At 45.2% G+C, this 19,587-nt stretch overlaps 1 long non-coding RNA gene across 3 annotated transcripts; it reads right to left on the minus strand.

Annotated features, from left to right (window-relative positions):
• Positions 1 to 4,048: 4,048 nt before the first annotated feature.
• On the minus strand, positions 4,049 to 19,028 carry LOC141380669 (uncharacterized). Of its 3 annotated transcripts, none has more exons than XR_012399283.1 (7): positions 18,996 to 19,028; positions 17,949 to 18,064; positions 17,780 to 17,853; positions 17,162 to 17,215; positions 16,882 to 16,997; positions 16,694 to 16,789; positions 4,049 to 4,186 (listed from the first exon to the last, which is right to left on the minus strand). It is a non-coding gene; the product is annotated as an uncharacterized lncRNA (long non-coding RNA). The 3 variants fall into 3 exon arrangements; XR_012399282.1 differs by having other exon boundaries at positions 16,882 to 17,076; XR_012399281.1 differs by lacking the exon at positions 4,049 to 4,186 and having other exon boundaries at positions 16,514 to 16,789; positions 16,882 to 17,076.
• Between the last annotated feature and the right edge of the window lie 559 nt (positions 19,029 to 19,587).

The following is a 19,587-nucleotide window of genomic DNA, read 5'->3' on the forward strand; positions in this document are numbered from 1 at the left end:
ACCTCTGCTGTCTGTGTCACTCCCATTGTTACACTAGTTTTTGTTTGTTTTCAATTGGTTTATTTATTTAATGTTATTTTATTATATCCGATAGCTTAGGCTATTTTATCGAAATATGACACTAGTGTTTTGAGCCTCCAAAAGTGGACACGTTTGTAAAAATTTTATGTCTTTCTGTTGTATTCATATTTTGTATTATCTTCAAAAAAAAAAAAAGAAAGAAAGAAAAAGCCATTCGAAGCATCAACAGAGCTGTCAACCGAGTGCTCTTTTGCCTGACCTACCACACACACACACAGGTCTTACAATGCGCACATAATATCATACCCAAACACACTTTTTAAACTTGACAAAAACTTTTGACAACCTTTACTGGCTGCTGTGTCATTAATATGGTGTAAAGATTATTAAGCGCTATTAAAACATTGAGGAGGACGCAGCAAAGAGATGTCAAGTTAAAACTTTATGCAATAGCCTTACATTTAAAAGGGAAACATAAGGGCGATCATAAGCAAAAAGACCCCAGCCTAAAAGATGTTTTATGGAATAGCCTATCTTAAACTGACCAGCTATGTTTTCTTTTCCTTATTAATTTATTTGTTTGGCGCATGTACTCGTGTGCGATCGGAAAACTAATGTAATGACCACATGCCATATTTAACAGACACGGGCAAACTCCGCCTGTCCTTTCACTTCTCCCCGAAGCCCCAGCTGGCCCTCTTTGGCCCAAGGTATTCGGCCGGCCAAAAAAGGTCGGCCGCTGGCCCAGAGAAAGCCCCGCTTTGGCCCTATTAGGCCCCGGATGTAACAGTAGAAATGCGACAGGCTTTGGCTTGCTCGCTTAAGGCGCGATAGTGGAAACGTGGCTATTGTCACTCTCCCCTTGGGTAGCAGGTGGCCTCTGCAGTGTCCTTCCTCTTCAGGACTGGCACGCTTTCCCAACGCACTGTCATATCTTTAAAATCCCAAGACTACAGCTTGCTAGTTAAAAAGCATTTTTACGACCCCCATTTGCTGTGCTTGGCAAACTTCACATTAGGGGTGTGATGGGCTCAGCTACTGTGGCATTTTCCATACACACTAACAAAGTTTCAGTAGACACACATCATAGCTCCCACTGAGGGGAAAGTTTCAGTTTCGAGTGTAACCATGGGAACTGTGCCTCTGTTGCCACAGCTGCTGGGTCTCCAGCTCATAGCTGAGTGTTCAGCTCTTCAGCAGCAAAAGTCTAGCGGCTTGCTCCGCATGTGTTGGTTATATACTCTACTAATGATTAATCACCAGCACCGGTGGAGCTGAGCTCTGCCAACTCATAGGCAATCACCAGTACGATTGACGGCAATAACTCAAAAACCACTTACCCTAAAAATATCTAAAGTGTGTTTCCTACAAAAAGACAAAACTGGTTATGTTTCACAGCTGTCTTTTTCTTTTTTTTCGCTTGACATTACGAGCACTGCTCTGTTTGAGCCCTCACAATCTGCGTTTGGCCGGGAGAGCTCGCACAGAGCGGAGCTCTCAGTAAGGGACCATCGGAAAAGTGCTTATTTTTTTTCATTTTTTTGCTCCGTCCTGCGTGTTTTATTTTAAACCCTACTAATTTTCTCTTAAATGAGCACAAAAAGTTACTAAAGTACTCGAATGCTTCATTATAGATCGGTACATTCGTACATTAACATCTCTGTTATCAAACAAAACACAATGAGATTCATTTGCTGCTCTTCACTAAATAACTATGGTAACTTTAATCAATATGCAAATACAATTAAAAGTGAAAGAGATTTTATAGCTTTATTTCATTTCTGTATAGGCCATTGATTTTAATAGGCTAAACCTTTTATTTTATTGTCAAAATTTTCTAATGTTTGCTATGTTTTCTATCATTTGAAGCTACGTATGTGTTGCCCCATATTTTTTACATCCCAACGTTGACAGATTGCTAATCAATAAATAGCTATAGTGCTATCTGTTAGTTTTAACGTCACCTAATGTTATGGAAGGGCAAAGATGTTATGGGAAATAGTAATAGTAATGTAACTACCCCCATCATTCCTTCCTCAAGCATATGTGTAAATATTAGATCTATTCAGCTATAACGTTTATGCATTGGCATATTTATCTGACGTTTTTCCAGCATGTAGTAGTCGATCAAAAAGCTATTTAGTTTCTTATGAGATTATACACTAGCAGTGGAATTTACTGCGATGTGAAGGGCTTGATCATAATCAAGGGGCTTGATCAAAGGTTGATCATATTCTCTTCTAAAAAAAAAGAAGAGTATCTTTTTCAACAAAAAAATTATCACAGTTACAGCCAGCATCCCACAAAAAGCACTTCAAGCCTCATTTTGTGCATATCAAATTGCAAAATCCAAAAAGCCACACACCATATATTTTTGACTGCTTTGAATGGATAATTATTTTTTTACCCATTTTTCCATATTAAAATATTATGGTGGGTCTTGAGATTGAATTACTTGCCTAGGAGGGTCCTGGAATAAAAAAGTTTGGGAATCCCTGATCTAGCAAACTCACAAAGTGTTGGTAGACACACATCTTTGTTCTTATCTTTGGGGAAAGTGGGTTATAATTGTAACTGGGATGTTTCCCAGTGTTCTTCAGATAAATATCCACCGATGCTCTAGTTAGTTTCCTTTTTTTGCATGTTGTGTGTCCATTACCGTAAAAAGACCACCTGTCATCTAAAAAAGACATCTATCTTTCTAAGCCCACCTCCACCCCCTTCCTCTTGGAAGGACATCTATTTGTTCATCCATCCAGTAAACACCTAACCGGAGCATAAGTTTCCAGTCACTGCTGAGGTTTAATTACCATTTCTCTATACACTATCTAACAATCTATGCCCATCACCACCCACTTCCTGTAGGAGGGACATCCATCTATGCAACCATCCTTCTGCCTTTGCAGGATTGACCATCCGTTTCCAGTCATTGCTGAGGTGTGTGATTCCCATTTTTCTCCACATGCTGCACTATAGTCTGTAAAAGACAAAGACAGGACTAACAGAACTCTACATGCTTGCTGAGCTTCAGCAATGCACAAGCTGTTCATCAGTATTCTTCACATAAATCTCCACTAATGCTGTTTTGAGTTCTCTCATTCTGCCTGTTGTGTGTCCATTACTCGCAAAAGAAATACTTGAAACAGACAAGACTTCTATCTAAGCCCACCACCACCCCCTTCCTCTTGGAAGGACATCTATTTATTAATTAATTCATTCATCCATCCATCCATCCATCCATCACTTTCTAGTCATTGCTAAGGTGTGATTCCCACTCCTCCACATGCCCCAGACTAATCTGCAAAAGACAAAAACAAGACTAACAGAGTTCTATTTGCTGGCTAATCTTCATCAATAAACAAAATGTTTTCCAGGGATCTTCAGATTAAGCTTCAACAATGCTCTTGTAAGTTTCCTTCTTTTGCATGTTGTGTGTCCATTACCTCCAACCCCCAGGCCTGTGTCCAGGGTAACCATACCGGGCGACGTCCAAGCACAGTCGTTACTGTTTTTGCACTCATACAGAGTTTTTGAACCTCACTTAGTCTGACCTGTCACCTAAGACCTTTTTGCCTTGAGAGATTCTAATGCCTAGGACATTAGCCCCTAACAACATAAATCATATAATCACTCAGGCACTCAAACCCCTCCACCATGATAAGCTGGCGGTTCATGGAGGAGCGTTTAATTACCAGAATATGAAAATAATTTTGCAACTTAGAAATCGGGGTTCATAAATATGCATTTTACCTAGCTAGCTGTAGTCTAGTCTAAGTTTTAAAATGGTTGTGTAGTTTACAAGATTATGCATGGTTTAGCCCCTCCCCTTCTATCTGACTTTGAAATTTAAATCAGTTGAAAACAAAGTAACTAGGAGTGCAGCTAGAAGTGATTGCATTTTTTCACTTAGAAAACTTTATTTTGGTCAAGCTTGTTTTTGTCACGGTTTATGGATCTGTGTGTTCCTCCTGTATGTTATGTATCTTGCCTTGTGTGTTGTCATGTGTGAAGGTGTGTGTTTGTTTACCTTTTGTGTTGACAGCGTGCTTATCTTTGTTCCTGTCTGTTGTTTTCCAGAATCCTTCGTGGTCCATTGATGTCTTTATTGTGACCTGTGGCTCTCTTGTTTTGAACCTTCTTGTCTCCAGTTCACTCCAGTGGTATCCTTTGTTACATTTTTCCTTTTATTAAAACCCTTGCAATTGGATTCTTTTCGCCTAGTGTCGTCACAGAACATACTGATCACGCCTGGCCAGGCTGACCAGGCCTGGCTGAGTTTGTTTCGCAGGCCACCACACGCATGGACAGGCAAGATGAACAGATGAACAACACCAGTCACTCTATCCAAGCGTTGGTAACACAGGTGTCTGAACTCACCACACAGCTGCAACATCTTCATACTGCTGGGGTCCAGCAGCCTGTTGCAGCTAACATTAGTCCACCGGTAGTGTCCGTGTCTGATCAAGCTGCTCGATCTACCAAACCTCGCCTCCCACCTCCAGCCTTCTACTCCGGAGAACCGGAGTTGTGTCATGCCTTTTTGGTGAAATGCTCGCTGTACTTCTCCTTGCAGCCTTCCTCGTTTCCCACGGAGGAATCTAAAGTAGCGTTTGTCATCACGCTTCTCACTGGAAGAGCGGCGCTTTGGGGAACCGCTGTGTGGGAGAAGAAACTCCCATGTTGTTCTACGTTTAACGCCATTTCGGAGGAACTCAAAAAGGTTTTCGACAAAGCCGCGGCGGGCAGAGAGGCGGCCCGGAGGCTCACGGAGTTGCAGCAGGGGCAACGGAGTGTTGCTGACTACTCCATTGAGTTCCGCACCCTGGCGGCGGAGAGTGAGTGGAACGTTCAGGCACAGTGGGACGTCTTTCTCCACGGGCTGGCAGACCGTATAAAAGATGAGATCTTAGCTTTGGATCTTCCTAAAACCCTGGATGGGCTCATTGATTTAGGCATCCGCATGGATTCTCGTCTTCAGCTCCGTGAGAGACACACGTGACACACACACGCCTTGGAGAACTCCCTTCTTCCGGCTGCCACTGTATTTCCGGGGCCAGTGGACACGCCCCTCTCGGAACCTGAACCCATGCATATGGGCCGCTCTAGGCTGTCGCTGGAGGAGAAGCGCAGATGCCCCAGCGAGGGCCTGTGTATGTACTGCGCTGGTGTGAATCACATTGCGGCTCATTGTCCCGTAAAAGCCAGAGCCTGTCAGTAGGTAAGAGGTTACTGACGGGTGGGGTATCTTTGGACAAATCCTCTCTTGCAGCCACACTTTTGAAGGTTAAGTTGGAGTGGTCATATGGGAATTTTATGACCAAAGCACTTATTGACTCTGGTGCGGAGGGAAATTTTATTGATTTAGTTCAAAGCTTGTATTACTTCCTGTAATTTCTCTCTCGCAACCTATATCTGTTCATGCTCTCAATAGTTTCTCTCTTCCTTCCATTACTCATTCCACTGGTCCTATAAGATTGATCACCCCTGGTAACCACTCTGAAATTATTCTTTTTTTTTTTTTTTACAGAAGCCCCTGTCACTCCAGTGGTCCTTGGGCATCCATGGCTGGTAATGCACAATCCACATATTAATTGGAGGCAGAAATTAATAATTTCTTGGAGTGAGAGCTGTCATGCTACGTGTCTGTTGTCTGCCTGTTCTTCTGTGTCTCGTTCTGTTTTTCAGGAAGAACACATGGATCTGTCAAACGTGCCCAGTGAGTACTTCGACCTGAAGAGAGTGTTCAGTGAGTCTCGAGCTGCTTCTCTGCCTCCACATCGTCCCTATGACTGTGCTATAGAGTTATTGCCAGGTACGTCTCTGCCTAAAGGCAAACTTTATTCGCTTTTCGCTCCAGAGAGGGAGGCCATGGAGAAATATATTTCTGATTCTCTAGCAGCTAAGATCATCAGTCCTTCCTCATCACCAGCAGGGGCGGGGTTTTTTTTGTGAAAAAGAAAGATGGCTCCCTCCGTCCTTGTATAGACTACCAAGGGCTGAACGCTATCACGGTGAAGAATACTTATCCTTTGCCGCTGATGTCTTCTGCCTTCAAACGTCTGCAGGGGGCGTCCTTTTTCACAAAATTAGATCTCTGCAACACTTACCATTTGGTCCGTATTCGAGAGGGCGATGAATGGAAGACTGCCTTTAATACCCCACGGGGGCACTTTGAGTATTGCATTCTTCCTTTCAGTCTGTCCAACGCCCCTGCAGTCTTCCAAGCATTCGTTAATGATGTGTTGAGAGATATGCTAGATCAGTTCATTTATGTTTACCTGGATGACATGCTGATATTTTCTCATTCTCTCCAGGAACATATTCAACATGTCAGGCGAGTGCTTCAGAGGCTGCTAGAGAATGGGCTTTATGTCTAGGCGGAGAAATGCGTATTCCATGCACAGTCTGTTCCATTTCTGGGACATATTGTGTCGGTCGAGGGGAGGCGCATGGATCCAGAGAAAGTTCAGGCTGTGGTAAATTGGCCAACCCCAGGCTCCCGCAAGGCCCTGCAGAGGTTTCTTGGTTTTGCCAATTTTTACCGGCGTTTCATTCGCAACTTCAGCCAGCTCGCCGCGCCTCTGACTGCCTTAACCTCCATCAAGACACCGTTCAGGTGGTCCAATGCAGCACAAGTTGCATTCGACCGACTGAAAAGCTGCTTTGTTTCAGCCCCCATTCTCATTGCCCCTGATCCATCACGGCATTTCGTGGTGGAGGTTGACGCATCAGAGGTGGAGGTCGGTGCTATCCTGTCCCAGCTCTCTTCCTCAGACTACAAGATGCTTCCCTGCACGTATTTTTCTCATCTTCTCAACAATGCAGAACGGAATTATGATATTGGTAATCGATAGCTGCTGGCTATCAAGCTTCCGTTGGAAGAGTGGCGTCATTAACTGGAGGGTTCGGGGGTTCCCTTTACCGTTTGGACTGATCATAGAGTACATCCAATCTGCCAAAAGATTTAACTCTAGGCAGGCGCGGTGGGTTTTATTTTTCGGATGTTTCGATTTTACCATCTCGTACCGACCAGATTCCAAGAATGTTAAACCTGACGCACTTTCTCGAATTTTTGATCACTCCGAGCATGTATCATCTCCTGAAGCCATCGTACCACGCAGACTTTTTATCTCTGCTGTCACTTGGGAGATCGAGTTGAGGGTCTGCAAGGCCTTAGAAGGTGTAACGCCTCCGCCTGGATGCCCACCGGGTCGTTTATTTTTGCCAGAGGAATTACAGTCTGACGTCATACGTTGGGGTCACTCTTCCAAGCTGGCCTGTCATCCTGGGGTGAGTCGTACCTTGTCTCCAGTCAAACAACGATTCTGGTGGCCAGTTATGGCTCGTGACATAAGGGAATTTGTGTTGGCTTGCTCAGTTTGCGCTGTTTCTAAGACTTCCAATCAACCCCCCCGCTGGACTTCTTCAGCCGCAGTCAGTGCCATCGAGACCCTGGTCCCATATTGCGCTAGATTTCGCTACAGGTCTCCCCCCCTCCAATGGGAATATGGTGATTTTGACCATAGTGGACCGGTTTTCGAAAGCCACTCACTTTATCCCTCTGCCCAAATTACCATCAGCCAGAAAGACAGCGGCTGCTGTCATTGACCATGTCTTTAGTATTCATGGCCTCCCGACAGATGTGGTTTCTGTCAGGGGGCCTCAGTTCATCTCTAAATTTTGGAGAGAGTTTTGTCATTTAATGGGAGTGACTCTTAGTCTTTCTTCTGGTTTCCACCCTCAGAGTAACGGTCAAACGGAGAGAGCCAACCAAGATCTTGAACGTATGTTATGATTTTAGTCTCTCAGAATCCATCCTCCTGGAGCCAGCAGCTCTCATGGGTTAAGTATGCACATAACTCATTACCAGTGTCTGCCACGGGCCTCTCCATTTGAGTGTAGTCTAGAGTACCAGCCACCTGCATTTCCCAGTCTGGAATCTGAAGTCGCGGTTCCCTCCGCCCACGCCTTTGTCCAGAGGTGTCGACGTACTTGGAACAGGGCCAGACAGACCCTCCTTCAATTAGGTTTGCACACCAAGGCTAAAGCCGATCGCCACCTAAATTAAACTTGCACCTAAATTCATTGGCCCGTTTCCTGTCACTAAAATCATAAGTCCAGTGGCAGTCCGCCTCAAACTTCCTCCTACGTACAGGAGAATCCATCCCGTTTTTCATTTCTCTAAATTGAAGCCCGTTTTTCATACGGCCATTAATCCGCCTACTCCGGTCCCCCCTCCCCCCGTCGCGTCTTGTAGAGGGGGAGACGGTTTATTCGGTTAAGCGCATTCTGGACTCGAGACGGAAGGGACGAGGTTTCCAGTACTTGGTGGACTGGGAGGGTTAGAGTCCAGAGGAGAGGAGTTGGGTTCCTGCAAGGGACATATTGGATCATTCTCTCATCAATGATTACAATTGCCAGGTAAGCTCTTCTGGGAGCGCCAAGAGGCGCTCTTAGGAGAGAGGGTACTGTCACGGTTTATGGATCTGTGTACCTCCTGAATGTTATGTATCTTGCCTTATGTGTTGTCATGTGTGAGAGTGTGTGTTTGTTTACCTTTTGTGTTGACAGCGTGCTATAGGATCAGCTGATGTCATCAGCTGACTTAATCATCTTCCAGCTGGTCCTTATTTGGCTGGCTATATATTTCCTCATGTGGTATGTTCTGGTTATCAGTCCGTTGCTTGTCTTTGTTCCTGTCTGTTGTTTTCCAGAATCCTTCGTTGTCCATTGATGTCTTCATTGTGACCTGTGGCTCTCTTGTTTTGAACTTTCTTGTCTCCAGTTCACTCCAGTGGTATCCTTTGTTACATTTTTCCTTTTATTGAACACTTTTGCAATTGGATCCTTTTCGTCTAGTGTCGTGACATTTTTCATTTAAAGCATTACAACTGTGGAATTTGATTCCGCAATTTGTTAGAGAATGTATATCTTTTAAGTCATTTAAGTTTAATTTTAAGAAATTGCTTCTTAATAATTAACATTGTGAACACTAGGCTTTAGATTTTGTTGTGGTGGTGGTGGTTGTTTTTTATTGCGGTTGTTCATTAAAGTTTTTTTTTTTAATTTGTATTTTTATTGGCATGGCCTTTAACATCTGGCAAGGAGACCCCCAATGTCTTCAGGCTAATTTGGGTACATTTGCGTTCTTGAGGAACGTTGATTAATGTACACTGTCCCTTGTGAAATATAACAACTAATAAAAAATTGTATTATGCTCAGGGACATGGTGCTCCGGCACCTCGACCAGTTTGGGCTTCAGGTAAACCAAGCAAGCTCTCCTCTATGCAGAGCATCTCAGGATGGATGATATTTCCTATCTTCATGACGGCGCACCTCACAGAAAAGCATATAAGGCTAGTGCTGCGCTGTCTGATACTGCTCGACAGGAACACAGTGATCCCACTGAACACAAATGGCATCTGCAGCCGTTATCACCCTGCTCGGATTGCTTTATTTGAGACCACTTTAGCACTGGCTTTATGATCAGGTTGCCAAATGGGCATGACTGTGCAAGCACGCACCGTGTGACCTTCACACTATTGTGTCGCCACACCTTCAGTTCTTGGACGAACCATGCCTTTCTATGAGGTGGGTGCCCTTAGAACAAGTGTCCAGGCATGTTGTCACATCAACGGGATGCTTCCAACACGGGCTGGAGGGCCGTGTGCAACGACCATGCAGCTGCGGGGTCATGGACCGGGCCCAGTTCAACCCTGCAGCCGATGCCCTCTCACGGCAGCTGACATCTCGAAAAGAATGAAGACTTCACCCTGGCGCAGTGCAGCTGATATGGGAGCACTTAGGGAAAACCCAGGTTGACCTTCTGCTTCTCTTGAAAACATCCATTGACAGTTGTTTTATTCCTTGACTGAGGCGATTCAATTCATCCCACCCCCCCTCTCATGCTCTCTTGGGATCTCTCTGTTGTCATAGCGGGTCTGCAGAGAAATCTGTTTGAGTCACTCAACTCCTTAAAAATTTTGTCCATAGAGACTGCTCTGCTGGTTGCATTGGCATTGATCAATAGTATCAGGCATCTGGGGGCCTTTTCAGTCAGCAAATCATGCCTGGTATTCCGGCTTGCAGCTCTTCATCTGAGCAGCCCTCTATCTGTTATGGTGGTCGGCAGAAGGGAAGGGCCTATCTTACAGATATTTGTAGAGCTGTAGACTGGGTGACACCTAGCACATTTGTGAGATTTTATAACCTTCAGGTGGAGCCTGTTTCATCCCAATTGCTGGTAACCCAAGCCAATCAGGAGGAAACAGAGCTTAGTGTCAAATATGCTTGCTGCACCATACTCCCTACACGAACCTCTGTGCCCTTATTGTGCTCTGCTAAGATAATTGAGATAGTTGAGACCCAAGGCCCCCAGCACCTGACTCGGCTGGGTGCCAGGCCCAGTACAAGGTTCTGTGGATCTGTGCCTGCTATGCGTGATCCCTGTTGGCGATCCCATACACATCAGTCAGCCAAGGTATGTTCCCCCTTCTCAGGCGGACCTTTGTCTTTCCTACTCGCTAACCGCATGTAGCAATCCCCCTGGATAGGGCTAGCCTGAATAGTGCTAGGGCTGGCCTCTGCAGCGGCATTTCCCTTCAGGACTAGCACACTTTCCCAACTTACAGTTGTATCTTTAAAATCCCTAGACTACAGCTTGTTAGACATAATGCTAAGCTAAGCTAATGCTAAGCATATTTACGATCTCCAATTTCTAAATTCCAAAATTAATCTGGTAATTAAAAGGCCTAGGGAATGTTGGAAGGTTACACCTTTGGTGATGCTTGTGCATTCATGCTATATGCATGGCAAACTTCACATCAAGGGTGAGATGGCCTCAGGTGCTGTGGCATTTTCCATACACGCTCACTGAGTTTTGAAAGACACACATCATAGTTCCCACTGAAGAGGAACGTCTCACTTACAAATGTAACCCACGTTCCCTGAAGATAGTAACAGATTTGTGTGTCTTTGTTGCCAGAGCAGCTATTCAGAGCAGTGTTTAGCTCTTCAGCAGCATAAGTCTAGCACCTCGCTCTGTGTGCGCTGGTTATATACTCTACTAATTATTAATCACCACCACCTGCGGCGCTGAGCTCTGCCAACTCATAGGCATACACTGGCCTGTTTTATAACTCTTCAGAGTGATTGCTCATCTAGCAAACTCCCAAAGTGTCTATAGACACTCGTCTCTGTTCCTTTCTTTAGTGAGCATGGTTTATGTTTGTAACCAGGATGTTTTCCAGTGTTCCTTAGATGAATCTTGCTGGGTTCTTCTCCTTTGCCTGGCGTCCTTTGGGTCTGGTCCTCCAAGAGCGTTTGTGTAAGGAAGCAAGTTTCCTAAAAGAGCAACACGGTCGTGCAGCGGATCTTTTTAAAGATGTCGTTCAGACCATGCGTTTCTGAATGTGGTGGTTCCCTGTGCCCGGATGAAGGGCACAAGCACTGCGTTGCATGTGTGGGGGTCCAGCATGTTAATGCGGTGCTCATAGGTAGTGCATGCCGTCATGGTGATGTCATTTCTGTTTTGAGGCTAAGATCACGGCTCGCTCTTGCAAAAGGACGACCCACCCAAGTTGTCCCCAGCTTTGCGGCTGGCACTGAGGCAGACCTGAGGGTTACAGTAGAAGTAAATCCGCCACCCTCAGGCTCACGGACCTACCACTCCTCAGCGCGCTCGATCCAAGCTTCGAGCAAGGGAAGCGATCTGTCCTCACAGATGGTCACCCTTTCGCTTGATGACGAGGACAAGATGTCCATCATTGCATCGGAGGGTGGGCTATCACTATCTGACAAGGATGCGGAAATGCTTCCCCCCCGTCTGGGGTAGCGAGCGTGGCCCCGGATCCAGAAGCAATATGCTGGCCATGCTTTCCTGGGCTGCTTCGGCCTTGGGGTTGGAGATGGTTTATCCCCTAGCTCTGCGGCCAGGCCAATAGGCTGGGTTTTCTGTGGAGGATACTAAGAAGGCTAAGCCTTCTAGGCCTCCCGTCCCCTTCTTCCTGGAGGTGCACAGTAGGTTCATTCAGTCTGGGAGGGCACCTTTTTCTCTTCGATTTGTGTGGGCCTCTGCCCTCACCATTCTCTATAGTGGAACAGCCAGGGGGTATGAGGCGATTTCCCTGATCAAGCGCCATTGCGGTCAATTTATGTCCACGAGGCACCTCCTCCTGGCGGGGTCCGCCCCAGCTCCGTCCAAGGCATGCAGGTTATTTGCATCCCTCCGAGCCAGAGCCTACAGAGCCGTGGGCCAGGCTGCTTCCGCCTTGCACACTATGGCCATCTACCAGCACTACCAAGCGCAAGCGCTGGCCTAGCTGCACGAGGGTGGTTCCGACCCAGGCCTGCTCCTTAGCTCTGCACCGCAACTGACTATGCTCTGCATACCACCAAGTCAGCTGCGTGTGCCCTAGGAAGGATGATGTCCACATTAGTGGCCCAGGAACACCACCTCTGTTTAAACCTGACAGATATGCGCAACGCTGACAAAGCTCGCTTTCTCAACTTGCCCATATCCCAGGCTGACCTTTTCGGCGACCCCATCAGTGAATTCACCTAGCAGTTCACAGCGGTGAAGGAGTAGTCGGATGCGATGGGAAAAGTCATATATCGGCAGGGATGTAAGACCGCTCCTCGCTGAGGGCGCCAACCTGCAGCTTCAAGACCTGCTCCGCTGCTCCCACCTGCACCTCCAACCAATTTGCCGCTTCGAGCACGCCGCAGGCATCCAGCGTACCCGGCCCAGGGCACCGCTAAGTCCGGTAAACGGACCGCGAAGCGTCCTTGAGACTGCCATCCAGAGAAGAGGAAACTTGCTCTTTCCCCAGCGGAGGGCCAGGCTCCACAAACAATATCAAAGGCGTTTTTAACGCCACTGAAATTCCAGTGAAAGAGCATTTTCCCCTTTTTTATATGTAACAGCCCGAACACTGCCAGTCTGGAACGCTATGCCTTCCAGCTCGCAGGATTGGTGCATTTTGCCAATGGCTCACAGAGTGCGAGAGAACAGTCTCCTTTCTCTCCCACTCCCAGACCCTCCTCCAGAGAGTAAACCTCTCACCTCCTGCTCCCCTGCCGGACACCAGCGCTTCCTGGGTAAGCCCACTCCACACTCCTGCAGGTGGGACCACTTGCAGGGGCTCTGCCTGCCTGGTTAGCGTGGGCCAGCCCATCGCAATGGCTCATCTGTACGATCAGACTCAGCTATGCGATACAGTTCACGAAACGGCCTCCTAGGTTCTCGGGCGTGTATTTCACCAGGGTCAGTCCTGCGTCCACCCCTGTCTTGTATGAGGAAATTGCTGTCCTTCTGGCGAAGGATGCAATCGAGCCAGTCTCTCCAGCTGAAATGGAGAGCGGGTTCAACAGCATGTACTTCATCGTGCCCAAAAAGAGCATTGAGCTATGGCAAATCCTAGATCTGCACATTTTGAGCCGCTGCCTTCACAGGCTGCGCTTCACAATACTTACGCAGTAGCGCATCATCAGATGCGTTAGACCTCAGTATTGATTAGCAGCAATAGACCTGAAGGACGCGTATTTCCATGTCTCCATATTTCCATGCCACTGGCAGTTCCTGCGGTTTGCGTTTGAAGGTCAAGCATGGCTGTACAAGGTCCTCCCCTTCAGGCTCTTTCTGTCTCCGTGGGTTTTCACCAAGCTCACGGAGGATGCCCTCGCGCCCCTTCGGCTCGCAGGCATCCACATACTCAATTATCTTAACTGGCTAATTTTAGCCCACTCTCGGAAGCAATTAATTATGCACAGAGACAAGGTGCTCCGGCACCTCCACCAGTTGGGGTTTCAGGTCAACCGAGAATAGAGCAAGCTCACCCCCGTGCAGAGCATCTCCTGTCTCTGGTTGAAGCTGGACTTGATCACCATAAAGGCGCGCCTCTCATGAGAATGCGCTGAGCTAATGCTGAACTGTCTGAGAGAGTTTGACAGGAAAAAGGTGGTCCCTCTGAAATCACTTCAGAGGCTCCTGGGGCATATGGCATCAACTGCCATGCCGCTCAGATTGCTCTATATGAGACCACTACAGCTTTGGCTGCACGATCGGGTTCCCAGGCATGCATGGCACGCAGGCACACACCGAGTGTGTCACTGCGTCTTCACCCCCTGGAGGCACCCCTCCTACCTACGGGTCGGAGTGCCCTTATGTTAGGCGTCCAGGCATGTTGTTATTTTGACAGATGCTTCCAGTACGGGTTTTGGGGCTGTGTGTTGCGGGCATGCTGCTGTGGACCTGTGGAAGGGAACCCAATTGCATTGGCATATCAACTGCCTAGAGCTGTTGGCAGTGTTTCTCGCTCTGGGCCTTTTTTACCTGTGCTGAGGGGGCAACACATGCTGGTAAGGATGGACAGCATGGCAACGGTAGCGTATATCAACCATATGGGACCACACGTGGAACTTCACGTATGGTCCATAGACACAGCGAGGAAGACTTAGATAACCTACCGATGGTAGTGGTTAATACAATCACTTGCCAGATCAGTGTTGTGCTTTCTTCAGAACAAGTTGGAGCGAAGGCTGTCGTCCTCCACACTGAAGGTTTACATTTCCGCTCATTATAATACGGTGGATGGCAGCACCGTAGGGAGGCATAATCTCATCATTTGGTTCCTCAGAGGTGCGAGGCGAATGTTTCCACCCAGCCCCCCTCTAATGCCCTATTGGGATCTCACAGTAGTGCTAACGAGCCTATGTGGAGAACCCTTCGAACCACTCGACTCAGTGTCCTTGAGATTTCTGTCCTTGAAGACAGCTGTGCTGGTCGCAGAGGAGGCAGACCCAGCTCTTTCATTGTGCCCTGTTCGCACTTTGTGAATTTATGTGGACCGCAGTCAGAACTTTAGATCCTCTGACCAGCTCTTTGCCTGTTACGGTGGTCGGGCTGCCTCTCCAGGCGATGCAGGTGCGCTCGCTCCACATCGTGGCACACCCTTCACCAGGGACGTGGTAAGGTTCTTTCGTTGTGGTGTTTTCCATAGATTTTCCTATTGTGGAAGTTTCCACATAGCATTGGAGTTCCCCATCCGAAGGGGAATGCTACAGTTTCTAAAGTATTTCTTCGTTCCCCAAGGGGGAGAATGGAAATGCTATGTTCCTTCGCCACAACGATTGTCCCTTAGCTGTTGAGCGTGAAAGTCTCTTCGGTTAAAAAAGGATGTTGAGCACTGCACTAGCCATGTCTTTATAGCATGACTAATTGTCATTGACGCTAGCTGTGCACGCTGACACCGCCAACTCATTGGCATTTCATTAGCCCGTTTTTATACTCTTTCATATGATTGGTTTCTGACAAAATCCATTTCCATACCCAACCACCCTCCATCTCCAGCAATAACCAAAGTGTTCTCCAGTGTTCTTCTACATCTACTGCCCATTGGGTTTCCATTACCTGCAAAGTAAATAACTGCCACAGAGAAAATATCTATCTAACAATCTATGCCCACCACCACTCATTTCCTGTTAAAGAGACATCCATCTATGCACCCACCCATCTACCTTTGAATAATATTCCTGATCATCCATTTTCAGTCATTGCTGAAGTATGTGATACCTATTTTTCTTCACATGCACTCATCTGCGTCTCCAAAATCCGCTCCGCTGCCCCAGCCTGTTCCACTGGCTAAACGGCAGTGTCAAGGACCTCACAGGTGACCAGCACCCCCACCCCAGGGTCCGATAAATGAGACATTTGGAGAAGAGAAGGTTTGCTCTTTTCTCTGTGGAGCGCGGTGGACACTAATAACATTACAACAAAATTTTCAATAAAAGAGCAATCCTAGTTTTGCGAATTTGAAGCTGCTGCCTTCACAAGCAGCCATTCAGACTGCTCACACAAAAGCACATCCCCCCGTGCGTCAGTCCTCAGGATTGGCTTGCATTGATAGAGCGCCGTTTCGGCTCGCGGGCATCTGCATGCTTAATTATCTCTAAGATTATAGCTCACTCTCTGGATCAATTGGTTATGAACAGGGACAGGGTACTTCGGCACCTCGACCGGATTGGGTTTTGGGTCAGCCAAGAAAAAAGCAAGCTCGCCCCTGTGCAGAGCATCTTTTTTCTCGGTTTGGAGCTGGACTCGATTACCATGGGGGCATGCACTCCCGAAAGCGCACCAGGCTGATGCTGACCTGTCTGAAAGGGTTGACAGTGGAAACTGTGGTCCCACTGAAATTATTTCAAAAGCTCCTGGGGCAAATGACATTCGCAGTCGTGGTCACGTCGCTCAGATTGTGTCATATGAGACCGCTTCAGCATTGGCTTCACAATCGGGTTCCCAGATGAGCATGGCACACACTGAGTGGTTGTCACTCCGCTGTGTCACCGCACCCTCAGACCTTGGACAGACCTTGCTTATACAGGCCACCTTGCCTCTTGAGCAAGTCTCTAGATTTGTCGTCATCTTAACAGAAGCTTCCAGTTCTGGCTGGGGGGCCATGTGTTGCTACCATGCATCTGCAGCTCTGTGGAAAGGAACCCGGTTGCCTGGAGCTGTTGGCAGTGTATCTTGATCTTTGCCATTTTTTGCCGATGCTAAACACGTGCTGGTCAGGACTGACAGCACATCAACAGTGCTGTATATCAACCGCATGGGGGGGTATTTTCAGTCAGCAAACTTTGCCAGCAAATCAGGCTGGCCTACTCTCAAATTTACCTGAGACTCCAGGCCACCTAGGTGCTCAAGGTTTTCCCCTCGGGGAACGAGGGTTACGCAGTAACCGTTTTATTTCTCCACATGCTCCATGACAATCTGCCAAAGTGAGAGACATCAAGTCTTTAATTAATCTCAATACATTTCTTTGGACATTAACTCTATTGTTAAGTCTGTTCAAGCAGTTCTACCTGTTTGCTGAGCTCCAGGTCTTCAAGTATATCTCCAACACTCCCCTTGTAAGTCTCCTCCTGCTCTATTCAAACCTGCAAAAGACAAAGACAGCACCAACAGAGACCTACCTGCTCTGTTTCAGATATATGACCATTGATGCTTTTGAGTCTCCCTCCTCTGCCTTTTCTCTCTATTACCTGGAAAAGAAAAACCTGACAGAGACAAGGCCTAAACTAACTATCTATACCAACCACAACCCGCTTCATCTTGGAAGAATTTAAAATAAAAATTCCTGACCATCAATTTCCAGTTAATGCTGAGGTGTGATTTCTCCATGTGGTCCAATCAAATCTGCAAAATACAATAGAAAGATATCAAGTCAATAATTAATCTTAATACCATTCTTTGGAAATTTCATCTACCATTGTTTCCAGACTGGTTGTGTTCTAACACTAACAAATAATATTTCACAGCTATAAGTAAATACTCTTTAAGATGACAATCTTGTAGGCAATCTAAATTTAGATTAGATAGATGTGTTACAATAATTAGAAGAACTGTAGAACAAATAAAACAAATAACAATAAAAAGTTACAAATGTTGAACTGGCCGACAGCATAAACTACAAATACATAATACAACAGCCAGAACAGTAATATACAATATGTGCTAAAGCTGATAGCATACAAATACATTAAAACAGATTAATTTATCTGATGATATAGCGAATAACAATCTGACAATGTTAAACAAGATAGCAATACACAAATGAAGCCTACAAACAAGCAAAATATCATATCTATCCCTGTCAATCTGAAGGAAACACCAAACCATCACTATGTAAAAATTTAAATATATAATTTTAAATCGTTTTATAAAGTTTATTTGATTTAACTTCAAAATTTAAGACAGTACCTGATTTTTTTTTACAATGCACTTGTCATTAATGAAGTGTTTTTTTTCCGTTTCTCCACATGCTCCATGCCAATCTGCCAAAGAGAAAGATATCAAGTCTTTAATTTATTTCAATACATTTCTTTAGAAACTAACTCCATGTTCAGTGAGTCTGTTCAAGCAGTTCCACCTGTTTGCTGAGTTCCAGGTCTTCAACTACATTTCCACCATTCCTCTTGTAAGTCTCCTTCTGCTCTATTCCAACCTGCAAAAGACAAAGAGAGCACCAACAGAGCCCTACCTGCTCTGTTTTAGATAGATGTCCATCGATGCTCTTGTGAGTCTCACTCTGCCTGCTTTCTCTATTACCTGAAAGAAAAACCTGACACAGACGAGGCCTACCTAACTATCTATACCAACCACAACCCGCTTCATCTTGGAAGGAGTTAAAAACAAAAATCCTGACCACCAATTTCCAGTCATCGCTGAGGTGTGTGCACAATGCAATAGAAAGATATCAAGTCATTAAATAATCTTTATACCATTCCTTGGAAGTTTCAACTACCATTGTCTCCAGTCTGGTTCTGTTCTAACACTAACAAATAATATTTCACAGGTATAAATAAATACTCTACAAGACGGCAATCTATAAACTTAGATTAAATAGATGTGTTGCAATGATTAGTAAAACTTTAAATAGAGCAAACAACAACAAAAAGCTACAAATGTTAAACAGGCCAACAGCATAAACTACAAATACACAATTAATGTAATAAGACTAGTAATATGCAAGTTGTGTTAAAGCTGACAGCGTACAAATACATTAAAACAGATTAATTTATCTGATGATATAACAAATTACAATCTGCAGGATAACAATATTCAAGTAAAGCATACGAACAAATAAAAATCTACCAACCTGACAACATAACAAATGGCATTCAACGATTATAAATGAGCTCATAAAGAATATAATACACGATCTAAAATAAAATATATGTATTCAAAATCCTAAAATTGACAAGTCAACAGTAAAGCAATCTCCAATTCCAACCAACATTCAGTAACGTTACAATCTACAGTCTAAGCGAAGAAATAAGTGGAAAAAATAATATAATAATCTGAAATTATATGAGGGAGTCACGGAGAGAAACACTAAAATATTTAGTGTCCTTCAGTCAGAGCACGCTGAAACAACCATATATGATAACCTAAAATCTGAAAAATCTTTACATACCGCTGCTGTCAGCGATGGTCAGACACTTACTGCAGTTTACCTTTCGAATACATTCTTTTTTTAGAATGCCAGGCACTATGGTAACCACAGCAACGTCACCGCGCCGGCGCCAAATTCAATCACCTTAAAGGTCCAGTGCGCGATTTCCGTAAAGCACTGTAGAATATAACAATAATAATTCTGTAAATGATTTGCTTCCCTTACTGTACTGTCATCTTTTAATATAAATAAAAACAACTTTGATTCTCAATTTGACTTACTTTTGTATGTTTATGTTTCATTTTGCATGCATTTATATCTTATTTTTCAGGCATATATTAAATGAGTCTGTGTACTCACTAAAAAAAATAAAACATAGTTCAATTTAAACATCGCCGAATAACACTGAAAGGCTTTATCATATTGTTATATTTTTAATAATAGGCAATTGCTGTTGTTTTATCAAATGTATGTTCAAAACATGTATTTTGACTCTTAGTGTTCAGCAGTGTGTAAACTGCAGTGCACATTCGTTTCATTATTAGATAAGATTACAGATTTATTTTTCATTTTATGCAGTTGTACTTTTTCATTTTGTATCTTGAAATGAATA

The sequence above is a fragment of the Danio rerio genome, chromosome 24 (assembly GCF_049306965.1).
Source record: "Danio rerio strain Tuebingen ecotype United States chromosome 24, GRCz12tu, whole genome shotgun sequence".
In the NCBI taxonomy this organism is placed as follows: domain Eukaryota; kingdom Metazoa; phylum Chordata; class Actinopteri; order Cypriniformes; family Danionidae; genus Danio; species Danio rerio.